Raw genomic sequence first — 14,464 nt, 5'->3', positions numbered from 1 at the left:
CATAACGTAACAGCAACATTTTTTTTTCTTTTTTTAAAAATTTGGTTCTATTGTCTATGGGGCTTTGGAGCGTGATGTCACGGCAGGGGGCGTGGCCGCCGGGGCGCCATTTTAGCAGGCCAAACAAAGGGCTAGTGATGGTAAATTTGATTCTTTTTACTGAATCGAGTTTTAATGAGTCACTCACCAAAGTGAATCGGGTTTTTTGAGTCATTTGATTCACTGATTCACTGTATGAAACGTTTCCAGCTGTTAGTATCATGGTTGCTAGGCAACCTTGGCAGCGCAACGGAGGCTAGACCTTCCCATTTCACAAGCCTCGCACTTCCGGCCTTAGCGGTCTTTGAGTACGCGGCCCTTGTGGACCGTTAAGGCTGCGTACTTTAAGGCTGCAGACCCTGAATTGGGATACAGCCTGTGTTTGAGTTGCTGACGGCGGACATGGCTGATGGTGTTTTCCTGCAAAAAAACGTTTAAACTGCTACAACATTACATACCGGAAACACAACAAGAGACTTTATATTAAAGCATCGAGAAAAAGTGATTTTTTTTTTTAGGATCGCACACACAAACAGATGTCACTGCCGGAGCTGCCCCACCCACTGAAGCTAAGACTCCGCACACAGTGTTGCCCGTTTGTCAGCAGTGACTCACTTATACGAGACTCCAAGCTACTTTATTCACAAGAATTGTTCAGAAGTGATCGCCACATCGGGTAGCTTCGCTTGTTCGACTTGATAGATTTTTTTTTAAGTATTATTAGTATTATTTTTAAATTTTAGCTTTTAATTATTATTATTATTATTATTATTATTATTATTTTGTAAATTTCATTTCTGACGAAAATCCAAGGGGATATGACCAGTGTTGGGACTAACGCGTTATTAAGTAACGCGTTACAGTAACTACGTTATTATTGTGGTAACGAGCACGGTAACTAACTAGTTATTATGCCAAAACCGGGAACGCGTTACTCGTTACTCGGATTTAGATAGGCTCGTTATTCGTTACTTCGTGTGGTGGCTATCGCGGAGCTTCCACAGATTCAATAACATTAGCAAGTGGTGGAAGCCAGCAGGTGGATGAAGGAAAAGGGAGGCAAGAGGAGAGACCCGAAGCGGCCGCTGGTCCGAGAGTGTCAGGTGAACTGAACTTCAGGTAAGAAGTTATAACCTGCAGTCTATCTGGGTCAGATATGAACCAAGTTTAGGTGGAGTTTATTTTCGTTATGCTGACTTTTTCGTACTGCGTGCTAGCTAGCATGACGGAGTTTCTATACAGCTGGGTGGGTGCTATGTTACTGATGTTGAACTTTATTTTGTTCATAAGGTTAATTATTAGAGTTGCCAACCATCCCGTAAAAAACGGAATCGTCTCGTATTCAGAGAAAATATCACGCGTTTCGTATTGAGGTGAAAAGGAACACAGTTTGTCCCGGACTTCAGCTACAATGAAAAAGACACAAAGCTGGAGTTATTCTGTGTTTACGCTGCACAGCTGCCTCTTCTTCTCTCATCCTCTCACCCTCCCTCTCCTGTTTCTACTTCAATCATGAAACTGATCAATGATCAGCTGATCGGCTTTTCCCTCTTGTTTATTTATCGTCCACTTTGCGCCAGAAAGAGGAAACCAGCGGATGTCGCGGTAAACAACAGCAGCACTTTTAAGCTTGATCAGCTGTTGTTAGAATTTATTTAATATTAATTTCTAGTATCAGCTGATGTTGGCTGGAGCCACAGCTGTAAACCTGCTGGTCATGATATCGGTTTGGTTATGTGATGAGAGGGAAACATGAAGATGAAACCAGGAGATGTCCTTACTGAATCATCAGAGCTGTGATGGAGAAACAGGTTTACCTTTTAGTTAACATGAATGAGTTGAAGGGAAGTTATGAACTGTTTCTGAGAGACAAATAACACCAGGATCCTTTTCTAAGTAGCTGACAGCTGATAACTGTGCAGGGGCGGGTCTAGCAAAGTGTTGCCAGGGGTCCATGTAGGGCATTAAAGGGGAAAGGGGGGCACAAGGAAATACTTTCTTATTCACATTTAAAATGTCTCACTTTTAAAAAAATAATTATCTGAGTCTTGCAACAAACAATTTATAGATTGATACATATATACCATCAGAACAGTGTACATCACTGTCACAACAGTGTTTATTTTCATTCAAAGGCTTTATGATTTTTCCTATAATGGCGAGCCGGTCTCTAGTCAAAATGCCCGGGACGATTTTTTTGTCCCAGTCCAGCTCTGTATGCAGCTCATCCTCAGTCTGGTGTTACCTACATCTTCCTATTCAGAAGGCAGAATTTCCGAGTTCTGAGTACAATCGAAAGCACCACGACTGCAGTTTTTGTGTTGGATGTAAAAAGCAGGCTAGGATAGAATCAGGTGTGGGATTTCTCTCGTGGAAATGTGCACATTATTTTTTCCTTTCTATTGGTAGGTGGCACAGTGCACTTGTGGCAAGTAAGCAAGCTAGAAGACTCGCAATCTTGCTGGGTATCCAGTTACGGAAGCAACACATTAACAAGAGAATTCTGAGTAAAACCAAAGTTACTTTCCCTAGTAACTAGTTACTCTGAAAGTAACGAGTAACTTGAAGTAACTGAGTTACTTTTGATAGAAGTAACTAGTAATGTAACTAAGTTACTAATTTAAAGTAACTTACCCAACACTGGATATGACTTACCTTGAGCCGGGGATCTTTCGCTATGACAGGCGGATGCGTACACTGTGGAGACACTGCAACCTAAACGAGACTGATGCTGCCTATTGATCTGTGAGTCTATGATCGATCTATGAGTGCACTTAAAACAGAAACTTTCCAGAAGTAACACCGCCACTGCGGGAAGAATAAAGAAAATCAAAGCTTTGCATTTATTTTAACAACCGGAGCTGTTTTCACATTGGCTGTCATTAAATAATAATAATAAAACCCTAGCAAAAATTAATTTGTACATTAGGATAAAACAGTGTGATCATCAAACATTTTAGTGCAAAAAATAACAAACCCATTGGACTCACAATACCTCCATGCTTATTTACCGTCTGTCTCTTTCAGTTACTTACACAAACGAGCCTGTTTACATTTTCAAAGCTCAAGACAGCGCTCTTTTTTGTTACTATGTGACCTGCAAGTGAGAAAAGTCTCTCACATTAGACAGAAATGGCAGGACTAATCAGATACTTGCGGGCCAGGACAGACAGCTGTGGGTGTGTCCCTGCTCGACAGGACCACCACTGCAGCCGGCAGTCTGTCTCACTGTTGGTGGATTCTGCTCTGTACAAACTCAGGGCCCTGTTACACAGGGCTTCCTCATCAGAATCAGAATCTGAAAACAATGAAGAGAGGAGGAGGCTCTTTGTCTTTGCTGGCTCCTTTGTGGTGGCATTTTTATACTGTTCCTGCAGCAGGGCCTCTAGGCTGCTCCAAACCTCTTCTCACTTTCCCCTTGCAAGACACTTTAAATCCTTAAAGCGTGGGTCAAGCACAGTAGCTATCTTGAGCCGCTGACGGTTGAGTGTAGCTACATGTTGGGATAGGTCCTTCATAAAGGCAGTCTTAAATTTTAGTCATCATTGGAGACTCCATGGTGTGATGCAGGTGGCAGAAAGCAGGTAAAACCACTGAACATGAGATATGTCTCTCACCTCCAAAAGCTCGGTCACAAACCCGTAGTAGACAGTTCAAGAAAGCAGTTATGAATCTACACAATAACTGTCAACTACAGATGTTTTGAAGAAACAGTAACAATAAGTTAAAAATTGTTTTATTTATCTGCATGGCTCAAGGACATTCACCAGCTTTTGGAGTTTTCCCAGCTCTGATCGAGTTAAAATGACTAGCTTGTGCTTTTGTTTGTCTAAAGCAGCAAAAACAGCCTCTTGATTCTTTAGTGGATGAGAAGCCATATCCAGTGTTGAATTCCACCATGTGGAAACATCCTATATGGGTGGCTAATTCTGTTGCCCCAGTCTTGTTTGCTCCTGGTGTAGTTGCTGTTGTAGTAGCTGCCGACACCTGCCGACACCTTTTGTTGGTACTCAAACTAGGACTGCTAGTGCTAACAGCTCCCACAGTTTCTGTGCTCGCTGCAACATTTTTTGCATTTAGATGGTACCTTAAGGTTGAGGTGCTCCTTTTTGCACAGTTTGCACAATAACACACTTTTATCAAGTCTTTTGAAATGAAATTTGTAACTCTGTTAGCCAACTAACATCCTTCAAGGCTTCCCTGATTCTGGCATCCACCTTTCTTCTTCTCCATGATGGACATTCTTGATCTTCAGGGTGAGTTTATTTTTCAAGCAATGAATATGTTAAATGTAAAAACAAAGAAACAAAAACAAAAAAACAGCAACACTAAAATATTGTTTCTTTATTTGTAATGGGAAGCATGTTGAAGTGATGGTAAAAAGCTTTTAACTTTAATTATTAAGAGATGAAAATGTCATATGTAAAAAAATTACTAGAAGCATATAATAACTGTAAAACAGCCAAAGATTCCCCCTTCCATGAAAGAACAGCGGCACACACAGCTGCATACAGTGTAGAAGTGGAACTGTAACTGTGGAACCGTAATCTTTTTGGCCCCACAGACTTCTGTAGCAGTGGAACTCTTTGCAACCATAGGTAATGCTGATTGCTGGCCATTATAAAGAATGCAGGTTTAAGAACCTTGCACTGCACTGGGTTCTCTTTTCAAACCACTGTATCCATGTCCATATTTTATCATGTCTGAGTTTGAGTAAATATTTTATTCCTGGATTGAGGTTAGGTAATTAATTTGAGTCCATTGTTTTCAATGGCAAAAAAGCAAGCATGCAAGCATCCATCCATCCATCGTTGGGTTGCGGGGGCAGCAGCCCAAGCAGCGAAGCCCAGACCTTCCTCTCCCCAGCCACCTCCTCCCGCTTGTCTGGGGGAAAACCAAGGCGTTCCCAGGCCAGCCAGGAAATCTAATCTCTCCAGCGTGTCTTGGGCCTGCCCGGGGCCTCCTCCTGGTGGGACATACCTGGGTGACATGCCAGGCATGTCCCACCAGGACACTCCTGGAACACCTCACCCTGGAGGCTCCCAGGAGGCATCCTTGTCAGATGCCCGAACCATCTCATCTGGCTTCTTTAGATGTGAAGGAACAGCATCTCTACTCTGGGGCTCTCCCGGATGGCCAAACTTCTCACCCTATCTCTAAGGGAGAGGCCAGCCACCCTTCGGAGGAAGCCCATTTCTGCCGCTTGTATCTGAGATCTCGTTCTTTCGGTCACTACCCACAGCTTGTGACCATAGGTGCGGGTAGGGACCTAGATCGACCGGTAAATTGAGAGCTTCGCTTTTACACTCAGCTCTCTCTTCACCACAACAGACAGTACAGCGTCCGCATCACCAATCCGTGTCCTTTTGTTGTGTGAATAGCAAATGGCTTGTAAGCTTCAGGAAGCCCCTTTAGAATCATAGCGATAATAAGTCCATCACTGATGACTTCTTTTGCATTTCTTAGGGAGGTCACTGCTTTTTCAGCTCGGATAATATAAACTGTCACCGTCTCATCTGGTTTCTTCTGTAAAGACGTCAGCTCTGTGTACAGTGCGATGATTCTGGGCTTGCCTTTACTATCGTAGTGGTCACGTAGTATTTTTAAAGCTTTTCTTCCGTCGTCAGTCGCATCTCTCATTACCAGTGAAAGGCTTTTAACATCGAGAAACTGAATCAGTTCAGCGTAGCATTCAGCATTCTTCTCTGCATCTGGGTTAGTGGTTGATAATATAGTGTCCTTTGGACCAATGATCCGCACGTGGTCGAGAAACTTTGCCTCCCAAAGTTCGTAACTGTTTTTGTCTCCGTTGAACACGAACCTCTGCCATCTTCCTCCTGTTGTGTCACGCAGTTAGCACGAGAGCTAACGAGCCTCGAAAGAACAACTCAAGGTGCAGGATTCGCACGACGCCATCACTTTACTGTTTCTCTTTCTGTTGGTTTGAACCCACATGCTAACAGGCGGTTCGTGTTAGGGAAATGTCTCGTATAGGCTGCACACATTAGCAGGTGATGGGGAACTCAGGATGTGGTTAGCTAACTTCGGTACAGATAAAAACATGGTTCTATTGTGACCCGAAAAGTACAAGTTTCCATTTCTTGCAGTGTTTACAACGATGTTTAGCTTAATTTTATTTTGAAGCTCTGCTTACATCACGATGAAGCAGCACTAACGACCACCGTGGCTGTGTGTGTGTTAGATGCCCCCTAAAGCCAAGGCGGCAGGCAGAGGCAGAGCCCCTGCCAAGAGGAAACTGGCAGAGGAGTTTCCTCCTGGAGAAGTGCTGAAGGACACCATGAAGAAGGAATGGAAGCTGGGGGCTCCGATCGGTCAAGTGGGCTTTGGTGTCATATACTTGGGTAAGAACACAGGATGCTAGTGACACACAGTCATGGTAAAATGAAAGACAACGTTATTTGTATTTTAGTTCTAGTTAACAGCTGAGTTTGAGTTGCAAACTTTATATTGAATAAAAGTTAAAGATTTTAAGCATGTAACAACCAAATACTGTAAATAATGAACATATTCCCTCTCATGTTTTCCCCAGCCGAGGAAAATTCTGCAAATCCCGTGGGTGCTGATGCTCGCTATGTCATCAAAGTGGTAGACTAACTTTGTTCCAGTCCAGGCATTATTACTCTTCACATACTTTTTTCTTTATTCACAGAAAAGTAGCTACAAAAGCCAACTCAACCTGAAGTGCTTTGTATTTTATGACATATCAATTTTTATTCTATAACACTTCCACTTTAGTTAAGCCCATCAAGAGTTAAGACTAGGGATGGGTACCGGTATCCGGTGCCATTTTGGCACCGGTTCTGACATAAACGGTAGTAACCAGACCGAAAAGCAGCGCACATTTCGGTGCTTTTTTCCCCTGAGATGTCATACACTTTGGATTCCAGCCAATCATTTTACCTTTGCAAGCGTAGTAGGCGGGCCCAGGTACGTACGTTCTTTTAGAGCAGAGCTACAGATTAAAAATGCCCAAGGCGAAGCGGTCAAAAGTCTGGCTGTACTTCACAGCAAAAGATGCAAACTCAGCAGCCTGCAACAAGTGCTTTAAGGTGATACTGTGCAAAGGAGGTAAAACCTCGAATCTGATGAAACACCTGACGACGCATAGCATTTTGTTAAAAGCTGAGCAATGCACCGTATTTGATGGCTTGCTGCGAGACCTCACACAGAGCACAGCTACTGCGGGTGTGGTGCCTGTTATCGGACGCGGAGTTAGCAACATCCCCCAAAAACCCGAGGAGTACAGTCCTGGCCCCTAGCCCTGCCAGTGTAGCAGAAATGATGACGGATGATGGCAGCAGCAGCCGTTCTTCTCTGCCTGAGTAGCTTAATGTTGTTCGTGTGTAATTTACGTTGAGTAGGCTAACCACGTTATTACATTAATGCATGTAAGGTGAACTAGCAAACACAGTTGTAGTTACATGCGGCTGTCTTCTTGTTTGATGGCAGATACTCCCTTCACCCTGGCCAACAAGGCCAAAATGACCAAAGAAAAAGTGGAAAACAGTTAAACATGAGGTTTTTGGACAAAAGTTTGTGTTTTTTTTTTTTTTTTTCTCCATTGTTTAAGCACTGCTTCCAGCCAGGAGTGATACCATATATCCCCTATAGCTGCAGAAAAGGCTAACATTGTTATCTTTTTACAAAAAAACAAAAAACAGCTAAACATGAGGTTTTTGGACAAAGTGTGTGTTCTTCATTCTTTAAGCACCGGTTTGAGCACCGGCACCCTTTCAAAAGTACCGGTTTGGTATTGGTATCGGATAAAACCTAAACGATACCCATCCCTAGTCGTTACTCTCCCAGTAGCACGTCAACAGAGCCGGAGGAAGAGAGAGATCCTTTTCCATGTTATTGGATTTAATTGCACATTTGAAGTCTGTAAGAATAGTTTGCAGCCTGGTCTTACTAGTCATTTCTGCACAGACAATTTAGGGGAGGCTTTTGCTGAGAAAGAGCAGCGTTCCAAAAAGCTGAAGCAGTGCTCATCGTGCAGATAGATCGATCTATCTATCTATATCTCTATATATCTCTATATCTATATATCTCTATATCTATATATCTATAGAGATATATATATAGAGATATATATAGATATATATATCCTGTCTGCAAAATCTATCCATCTTGTGGTTCATGCTATAAAATGTAAATTACATCTTTGTTCAGTTTGTTGTCGAGTTTGTTCAGGTCAGTTCAGTTTGTTTTTTGCAATAAAGTGTTATTGTTCCAAAAATAATAATGCATCCAAATCGGTGTTATTATGACTTATTTACCATTCAGGGCTGTAATAACCCCATGCCAAATAATCTGCTTTGCAATTCATTTTTTGAAAATATTGCATATTATGGTTTTTCACCCACCCAAAAAAAAAAAACCAGGGGTCTTTATGACAATAAAGCCATAAAAACCTAAAAAAATAATGAAAAACTTAATACCTATGGTTAGGTCTGAAGTTGTTTAAAAGATCTGATGTGAAAAAAATGAAAAATTAATTCATATATGATATTGCTATATCACCTTTTGGATGGGGACCCGTTTGGGGAGGAAAATTTTGAGGGATGATCTCTTCAGTCCAGCCTGCAAAAACAGGGAGACAGAGAGAGGGAGACGGGGAGACAGAGAGAGGGAGACAGGGAGACAGAGAGAGAGCGAGGGGGTGGAGGGAGAGACAGTGAGAGAGTGTCAGGGGGAGTAACAAATATAAATGTTACATTGTAGCTGAGTGCTCCAGGATCACATACAGAGGCGATGATGTTTGTCCTGATGTGCACCAACACTAAGAGCGTACACACACAGTCAAAGACGGGCGACTGCATACAGACACAGGAAGGGAAACTTCTTATCAGCTGAGGCAAATTACAGAGAGCAATGTTAATGAGTTCAGTTCAGCTGCTTTGGTGTTAATGAAATTAACAACAGGTGCACTAGAGAGGCAACAACGAGACAACTCCCAAAGCAATAGCATGAGGAGATACCTGGTTTCACAGCCAGTCCAGCCACGGCTAGGTTTGCCGTGTCGCCCAGCACAGCCATAACCCCCCTGGGGGGTTCCGTAACCCATCAGCAGGAACAATATCTGTTTCTTTGTGCGAGGAGGAACACGATGAGCACTATAAGAGCCGTCCACAAGGTTACTGGTGTGAATGTCTCCGACAAAACAATCAAGACTCGACATCCTCTAGCAGGCCTTGTGATCACTACCCAGCACCATGGAGCCCGAGTGGCATCGGCCATAATACCAGACTTGGCATTTCATCAAACCATGTGGCATCGCTTCATTCTGAACACGCACCTATGACCACAACAATCTGAAAAGACAGGCGACCCCGAGGTGTTGGCAGAGGGGACTGTGAGCAATCCCTGGAGTGGACATCAAATGTGTAATATATATGAGCCTACACACTAACCCTTCTGCTCGACCATAAAGACAGCTGAAGGATGGACACTAACCGAGAAGAAAGTGAACTGGTGGTTCAGTTAATGCAGAGGATACAAAACAACTACATATTATAAGAGATGGACCGATCCGATATTCCGTATCGGTCCGATACTGACGTAAATTACTGGATCGGATATCGGAGAGAAATAAAAAAAAAAAAAAAATGTAATCCGATCCATTAAATATCAAAAAAAAAAAGCACCTCACAAAAACTTGCGACATGGCGTAACTCGGCTCATAACCGTAGCGCATCGGAGCAGTGTGCTCACGTGATAGAGCGGCTGTGTGTATTTGTAGCCTTGCTACCAAACCAGCATTTCATCTCAGAGGAAGTGATCCCAGAGAGAAGTAAAGCAAGTGTGTAAGTTCATCTCTATATCATTGATATATTAGAATAAAGGGGATCTGTGCAGTCACATGAAGTATTACTCCCATGTGGACCGCCTTGTCCCTATTCGGGACATTTCTCATCATCTCCCCAATGTACTGCCCGTTTAGGCTGTAATTATCTTTAATCTTACCATATATCTTCCCATGTGGAGTAGACGCCTCTGTTGAGCCAGGCCAGATAAAAAAAGAGAAGTTAAAAAGACCAATAAAACCACTCCATCTAAGCTTTCTTCTTAAAAAGTGATCCACCTAATCCCTCCCTCGTTATTTTCCTTCCCTCCCTCCTCCCTAAACCATAAAAAAAAACAAGAAAAATTCAATAAAATGACACCTGACCATATTCATATTGTGTGTTACATGTTAAGCGCCTATCTTGGTTTAAAAACGCTAAGAGAATGTCAAACAATATGTCAAAACACTGGAGCTCCCCTCTTAAAATCCAGAAAAAGGGTTAAAAGAATTAAGTTTCCCTAAAGTCAGGGCTCAATGACTTTCTTCCTCTCCCCCAGAGGATAATCTTCAAACCGGGAGGGCTAGGTTTACTTACTCCCACTTTAAAATATCAATAAAAAAAAAACAAAACTTTAAAACATGAATTGGGAGGGCTAGATTTGCTCATTTCCAATTCAATATTAAAACTAAGTCGGGAGGGCTAACTTGCTTATTCCGCTGAGTTAAACTTAAAAAGTTAAAACAAAAACTGGGAGACTTAAGTTACTCACTCCCTTGTTCAATTATCCAATTAAGCCCTCAATGGGAGAACAAAAGTGTGTTTCACTCCCACTAAAAACTAGGGCTAAAAAAACTGTTTGAATCCTAATTACCTTGTTCTGCGGGAGTTAAAATCCTTGCTCACGCTGGTCTGAGAGGCATCCCTAACGTTTCGCGACTGCTGTCGCTGCTTCCGAGGGATCAGCGCAAGTGAGGCCAGGAGAGACAAGACAGTAGTTAAGTGATACTCTGAGGTACGCCCACCTGTTTGGGCCCTCCTCAGGATAGGTCACCACGGGTCACATGACAGTGTTCCTCCCGTGGTGCATTCACAATCACCTTCTTAATCATGTACATTCCATTTCCCCACAGGCTACAAAACACATTTCACAACACATAAGAAAAGGACAGATGTAAATTCCAATCCTCTAATAAAAACTTTTATTAAAATCATCCTAAAAAAAGAAAAGAAGAAGGAGGGAAGGATCTCCACCCTCTTCTGAGGACCTGCCTGGCAGTCAGTGAAGAGCTAACATGATTATCCCTTACATTTCGACATAACCCATCAGGTAGAATGCCCACACCCTCAGGAATCGGCCATTCAGGCTACTTACTATTTCCTGCAGGGGCTATTAAAAAGGTTTGAGGCCAACTTTATATCAAGGGTCCTTATTAAGGGTAAGATTAAAGGCTTTAGTATCCAATTTCGGTTATCATGCCTTTTATCTCCGCAAATTAGCTTTAGAATAAAGAGGCCTTAATTTTAAGTTGCATATCATATGCCTCTTATGGTTAAGGTTAGGGCTCCCACCCTCACGGGTTATGTTTAGGGCTACTGATCCTGGGTCAGGATTAATATCTCGGCCCTCTCAAGGTTAAGGTCAGGGACTTATGCCCAGGTCAGGTTTTCAGGACCTGATTGCCCTGCTTCAATGGGTTTAACATAGTAAATCATGTCCATTCAATAATGTCACCATATAAGATACACAGTATCTATAATATATGTGGCAAGGTCAAAGGTCAGTGAAACACATTCTCTATTAAAGTTCATTTCACACTTTATTTCAGATCAAAATCAGGAGGGGTCCAGCATAACAGACCCCTGGCACAGGCTGGTTAGGTATTAGGAAATTATGGCTCAGTTATCTCCATTTGGAGCTCAGGTGCACGGTCCGAGCGGCCGACTGGACCCTTATTCTCCTTATGATCTCCTAGTGTTACATATGTGCTTCTCCTCTGCTTTCCATTGTATGTTAAGGCCTGGTAAACATCCCACATAATAGCATATAGAGAGGATGCAGACGTATAATCCCTGTTTTGATGCACTTATCAAGGGAAATGGCCACAAGTGCTCAGGTCAAAATAAAAGAATAAAAAATTAAAACTCAACTAATCGCCAACAGGCGATCAGATCTTCCCGCACCTCCATAGGGGAAGTCTCACCCCATTTTTTTTTAAATTAATTAATTTATTTTTTTGATAACACTTTATTTGGCTTGTGTATTTAGTAAATGTGAGAGTCATGCAGCTGTTAGCAAACACAGAAAACACAATCAATTAGTTTTAAACTCTTTTATTTACACATCCATGTTAGTAAGTACTTGGAGGTCAAGGAAGATCTGCTGACCTGTCGGTGTCTCGTCAATCTCCCACTCCCTTATTCGGTCTGCCAATCCAGGGGTACTGCCCCTGATCTCCACACAGCATTGTAGAGGCGTGTCAACCAAGACAGCCCTACAACATCCAGAGCCTTCAGGAACTCGGGGCAGCCCTCATCCACCCCAGGGGGCCTGCCACCAAGGAGATGTTTATTAAGATGACCTCACCCCTGGTGATGGACGAGTCATCCTCCTCATCCCCAGACTCTGCTTCCTCTACAGAAGACGTGCCAGTGGGATTAAGGAGGTCCTAGAAGTATTCCTTCCACTGCTCAACAATATCCTTAGCTGAAGTGAGCAGCACTCCACCTGCACGATACACAAGGCAGGTAACACCCCCCGAGTTGCCTGACGATTTGACAGAATCTGTTCGAGGCAAACTGAAAGTCTTCTTCCATGGCCTTTGCGAACTGCTCCCACACTAGAGTTTTTGCTTCAGCCACTGTCCGAGCTGTGTTCCGCTTGGCCTGAAGGTACCCATCAGCTGCCGACTTCTTCTAGAGCCCGATGGTTCCCTTCACCTCCGGTGTCCACCATCTGGTTCAGGGGTTGAAGCAGCTTCAGCAATGGAGATGCTGAACATGGTTCATTCAGACAGAATGACCCCAGTCTCCCTTGGAATGCTGTTAGAGCTCTGCCGGAGGTGGGAGCAGAAGATCTTGCAGATGGGGGTCTCTGCCAGGCATTCCCAGCACACCCTTACTTTACGTTTAGGCACTCCAGGTTTGTCCAGCATCCTCCCCCACCACCTGATTCAACTCAAAGCCTGGTGGTGATCAGTTGACAGCTCAACACCTGAGTTTGCCCAAGTATCCAGAACATACAATTACAAAACTGACCTGCAGCCTGGGGTGTCCTGGTGCCACGTGCACTCATGGACACCCTTCTGTGCAAACCACAGTTTGTTCATAACTAACACCATGTTTGAACATCACTCCAGTTCAGATCTGGCAGGCCGTTCCTCCCAATCCCGCCTCTCCAGTTATCACTATCCGTGCCCACATGAGCGTTGAAGTCTCCCAGTAAGATGACAGAGTCCAAGAAGGCCCAGTACTCTGACCTATCATTTGGTATATAGCCGCACACAACAGGGACTTCCCTACAGAAGGGTAGGCCCATGTCCCTTTTTTGGACTAAGGCCTGGCCTCGAGGTGCTTGCTCTTGGACACCCCACCTGGACCTGGCTCCAGGGCAGGGCCCCAGTAACCCTATCCCAGGCAGGGTGTTCCCTGGATCCTCTACTGATAGGGGCTTTTGAACTGCTCTTTGTCTGGGCCGTCACCTAGGATCAATTTGCCATGGGCAAAAGCCCCCCACAACATAGCCCCTGGGGTCCTTCGGACACACAAACCCTCCATCAATATGGTAGCGAATTATTATACATATATATTTCATACAATGACTCATATATAACATTCAATTTACAAAGTTTCAACATTAAACTTGTCAGTGGTAGCATTTCATTTTTGAAAACATTGTGTCATTATGTGAACTGTAAGATTTTTAGAAGCATATGAGGCAAAGGAGATAAGTTGATGATGGTATTTGAAAATGCATCATTGCCTTTCAAAGCGTGTCTTTAAGGACCGATCAGGTCCCATCACAGGTAACTGATGATGTCATTTATACCTGCATCCATGCAGGCCTGAGTATCATTGAAAAACGTTGATACTGAACAGCATAAGCAGTTCAGTTAATAAGATATCAGTAAAGTCTGTGGGGCTCTGTTGGGAAACACAGATCAAGAGAAATGGTGTTAAAACCTGTGGTTAATTTAGAATGCCAATTTCAAAAATAAATAAATCTTGAGCGACTATGTAAAGTGTAAACAACTGCAATGAGGTCACCATATTTTATTCTTAGTGAAACGAAAAACATACGAGATGTTTTAACTGAGAAAAATTGATTTAATTTTAAGCAAAAAGGCCCTTTTAAATATGATGGCAACATGTCTCAAAGTTGGCACAGAGTCGTGTTTGCCACTTTGTAGCATTCCCTCTTCTTTTAACAACAGTCTGTAAACATGTGATGAGAGCAGCTGCGAGATTTGTCTGATATTGGAATCTGGCTACTCATAATAGCTGTACAACACAGTATCCATGTTCTCCAAAGCTGCTAAGTCTCGTGCTTGTACAAATACCATCTATTTAAAACAAACAACACCCCACCCCCATTTTTTTTTAAAATGAAAAATAAAGTTTTA

Source organism: Perissodus microlepis, chromosome 17 (assembly GCF_051167445.1).
Source record: "Perissodus microlepis isolate ML-2025 ecotype Zambia chromosome 17, ASM5116744v1, whole genome shotgun sequence".
NCBI lineage: Eukaryota > Metazoa > Chordata > Actinopteri > Cichliformes > Cichlidae > Perissodus > Perissodus microlepis.
This window is presented reverse-complemented; position numbering follows the sequence as displayed.